Source organism: Mirounga angustirostris, unplaced genomic scaffold (genome assembly GCF_029215605.1).
Source record: "Mirounga angustirostris isolate CCGP_5_RB_7025 unplaced genomic scaffold, mMirAng1.0.hap1 SCAF_2, whole genome shotgun sequence".
NCBI lineage: Eukaryota > Metazoa > Chordata > Mammalia > Carnivora > Phocidae > Mirounga > Mirounga angustirostris.
In genome coordinates, this window is record NW_026991710.1 from 186,677,785 (window position 1) to 186,682,609 (window position 4,825).

Below are 4,825 nucleotides of genomic sequence, written 5' to 3' on the forward strand. Positions count from 1 at the left end.
GGAGTGGGGGGTGGGGTGGGAGGGATGGGGTGATTGGGTGATAGACACTGGGGAGGGTATGTGCTCTGGTAAGCGCTGTGAATTGTGCAAGACTGTTGAATCTCAGATCTGTACCTCTGAAACAAATAATGCAATATATGTTAAGAAAAAAAAAAAGAAGAAGAAGGTAGCGGGAGGGGAAGAATGAAGCGGGGGAAATCGGAGGGGTAGACGAACATGAGAGACGATGGACTCTGAAAAACAAACTGAGGGTTCTAGAGGGGAGGGGGGTGGGAGGATGGGTTAGCCTGGTGGTGGGTATTGAGGAGGGCACATTCTGCATGGAGCACTGGGTGTTATGCACAAACAATGAATCATGGAACACTTCATCTAAAACTAATGATGTAATGTATGGGGATTAACATAAGAATAAAAAAAAAAAAAAAGATGCCGTAATTTGAGTATGCCTTAGCAGATAGGGCTTCTCCCAGGAGGGCACAGGCCCCATTCTTCTCCACATGGAGTGTTGGGAAAATGGAGAGGCCTGTCCTGCCACTGTTCTAACTTCTAGCCTGCCTCCGATGAGGGCGAAAATTAGCTTCATGTACACTGTTTGGAGGTGTCGTCACTGGCACCTAAACCAATTGAGAGCACCTGAGTTTCCTAACGTACCACAAACCAGGATTCTTATATGATGACATGCGTTTTCCCTTCTGGATTGATATGGGGAGTGGTCTTGCCAGGGTAATCGCATCTCAACCTAGCAATGCAACAGCCACCAAATACACATGACAACAGGTAAGGGTTCCTTGTGACAACGGGGTCATTTACAAATTGCAGGTAGCCTAGAAACTAGGAAGGATACCAGTAGCTTTGGTTGATATATAAAATAATTCTCAGGACATAGGTAAAATAAGGAATAGCAACACTTGCTGACTCAAGAAGTAATCTTCTAATTTTTACTTATACCTTGCATTGAATTTAAATGGAATCTTTGAATGATTTTTCATTGATCTTTCTTGGGTTGAAGAAAGGGTGACCACCTATCCCAGTTTTTTGTCCAAGACTGAGGAGTTCCTAGGACTCAGGGCTTCCTGTGCTAAAAGCAACAGTTCTGGGTAAGCCAGGATGCTTTTCACCGTAGTTACAGACCCAAATGAGAACCTAATTTAACTGTGAACTCTCTTTCCAGGAAGATCCACACGCACTTGATATTTTGCATACAATTTCATGAATTGAAACTTGAAATACATTTGTGAATCCCAGATGTTCACGGACCCTGGGCTAAAAAATTCTGACCCAATTGAATGCATTTTGGATTTTTATGTAAGCTTATTTAAATCTTTATTTCCTGAAGTAAAATGATACTTTATACCAAGAGTCAAGCCTAATTACCTTTTGGAGATTTTATGTAATTGAAAACATTTACTCTTGAAGTATAGTTGACATACAATGGTAAATTAGTTTCAAGGGTACAACGTAGTGATTGAACAATTCTATACCTTACTGCTCACCATGATAAGTGTAGTTACCATCAGTCACCATACAACATTATTACAATGTTATTGACTATATTCTGTATGCTGTACTTTTTATCTTAATGACCTATTTATTTCGTGACTGGAAGTTCGTACCTCTTAATTCCTTTCACCTATTTTACCCATCCCCCCCCACTCCCTTCCTTTCTGGCAACCACCAGTTCATTCTCTGTATTTAAGAGTCTGTTTGTTTATTCTCCTGTTTTGTTTTTTAGATTCCACATATAAGTGAAATCATATGATATTTGTCTTTCTCTGTCTCTGTCTTAGTTTAATACTTTCTAGGTCGATCCATGTTGTTGCAAATGGCAAGATTTCATTCTTTTTTATGGCTGAGTAATATTCCATTGTGTATATATGCATATATGCAATACACACACACACACACACACACTACCTCTTCTTTATCCATTCATCTATGAATGGACACTTGGGTTGCTTCCTTATCTTGGCCATTGTACATAATGCTGCAATAAACATAGGGGTGCATATATCTTTTTTAATCAGTGTTTTCAATTTCCTTGGGTAAAAACCCAGTAGTGGAATTACTGGATCATATAATATCTCTATTTTTAATTTTTTGAGGACCTTCATACTGTTTCCACAGTGGTTGCACCAATTTCATTTCCCCCAGTAGCACACAAGGTTTCCCTTTTCTCCACATTCTTGCCAACACTTGTTACTTTTTGTCTTATTGATACTAGCCATTCTGACTGGGGTGTGATTATATCTTATTGTGGTTTTGATTTGCGTTTTCCTAATGATTGGTGATGTTGACCATCTTCTCATGTGTCTGTTGGCCGTCTGTATGTCTTCATTGGAAAAATGTCTATTCTGGTCCTCTGCCCATTTTTAATAAAATTATTATTTTTTTGGTGTTGTAAAGTTCTTTATATATTTTTAATATTAACCCCTTATTGGATATATCCAATATTTGCAAATTATCTTCTCCCATTCACTAGGTTGCCTTTTCATTTTGTTCAGGGTTTCCTTCACTGTTGCTAAAGCTTTTTATTTTGGTGTAGTCCCAATAGTTTATTTTTGCCTTTGTTTCCCTTGCCTGAGGAGACAAATCCATAAATGAGTTGCTTAGGCCAATGCACAAGAGTTTCATGGTTTCAGGTCTCACAGTTAGGTCTTTACTCCATTTAGTGTTTATTTTTGTATATGGTGAGAAAAGGTTTTTTTGCATGTAGCTGTCGAGTTTTCCCAGCATCATTTATTGAAAAGATTGTCTTTTTCCTGTTGTATATTCTTGCCTTCTTTGCCATAGATTAATTGACCACATATACATGGGTTCATTTCTGGACTCTCTATTCTGTTCTCTTGACCTATGTGTCTATTTTTGTGCCAATACCATACTGTTTTGCTTACAATAGCTTTATAGCATATCTTGAAATCTGGAATTGTTGTACCTCCATCTTTGTTTTCTTTCTCAAGATTTCTTGGCTATCTGGGATCTTTTGTGGTTCCATATACATTTTAGGATTGTTTGTTCTAGTTCCATGAAAAATACTACTGATATTTTGATAGGGATTGCATTGAGTCTGTAGATTGATTTGGGTAGTATGGACATTTTAACAATATGAATTTTTGCAATCCACAAGCATGGTATATCTTTCTATTTGTTTGTGTCATCATCATTTCTTTCATCAGTGTTTTATAGTTTTCAAGGTACAGGTCTTTTGTCTCCTTGTTTAAACTCATTCCCAAGTATTTCATTCTTTTTGGTGCAATTATAAATGGGATTATTTTGTTAATTTCTCTTTCTGCTACTTTGTTGTTAGTGTATAGAATTGCATTTCTGTACATTAATTTTGTATCTTACAACTGTAATCAAGATTTACTTTGGTGTTTTTCCTTTTCAGTAATATCTGGAAGCCGTGTCAGAAAAATATAAAGAATAGAGGAAGAACAAGAAGATTTACTAGATGCAGAGAAGTGGCTGAAAGGCAGGTTCAGAGGGGGATTCAGTAACATGAGAGAATTTGAAAAATATGATCCAGAAAAAATAGGCAAGGTAAATGTATTTTAAGAATCATACCAGGCCCAAGGCACCTGGGTAGCTCAGTTGGTTAAGCATCCGACTCTTGATTTTGGCTCAGGTTGTGATCTCACTCAGGGTGGTGGGATTAAGCTCCACGTTGAGCTCAGTGCAGAGTCTGCTTGGGATTCTCTCCCTCTCCCTCTGCCCCTCACCACCCCTTGCATGCACCTACTCTCTCTCTCAAAAAAAGAATCATACTAGGCCCTCATTTAATTATTTTACACTTAAAGATTTTTCAAAATAAAAAATAATACATATTCATTATATAAAAATTAGGATCTACAGAAAAATATACCCAAGAAAATGTAAATCACTGAATAATCACTTGGAGATCATCACTATGATCATGTTGATATATTTCTATCTAGTCTTTTAAAAATTAAATAAAAAATTGGGGTCATCCTCAATTATTTTTATTTTGTGTACATAACTGTAATTATATTGTGAGTGTTCCAACAAATCATTAGAACTTTAACATGAATTTTGATGTCTGCTTAAGATTTTATCAAAAAATAATCCATAATTTAACCACTCCCAAAAGGAGAAAGTTTCATTTTTTTGACTTTACTCTCAACACTCTCCACTCCATACTTCACTTCCTATCACCAAACACATATGGGTTTTTCTCACACCAAGCAATTCTCCAGTTCTCTGTAGGCACCACCAACCGAGTTTCCCACCATTTAATTTAATTTTCCTGCCTGGAGTTAACATCGGGGTCTCACAGGTTAAGGCGTCAGTCCCACAAGACTCACCGCCCAACTCCAGACGCCAACTACAGGTTATCACCTCTTCTCTCTGATCAACCAACTATAAATCATAGGTTTTCATGACCCCTCCTTGGGTTCAGTAATTTGCTAGAATGGCTCACAGACCTCGGGAAAACAGTTTACTTACCAGATTGCTAGTTTATTATAAAAGGATACAATGTAGGAACAGGCAGATGGAAGAAATGCGTAAGACAAGGAATGGGGAGAAAGGAGTCAGAGCTTCCATGCTTTGTCTGGGCATGCCACCCTCCCAGCACCTCCACATGTCTACCCACTCAGAGGCTCTCCAAAACCCATACTTTAGGAATTTTTATGGAGGCTTCATCATATGGGCATGATAGATTATTAACTCAATCTCCAGGCCCTAGCCCAAGATGGGAAGGGGGGCTGAACATTCCAAGCTTCTAACCATGGTTAGGTCTCTCTGGTGACCAGCCCCCCATCCTGAAGCTGTCCAGGAGCCCACCAAGATTTGCCTCATTAGAAGAAGA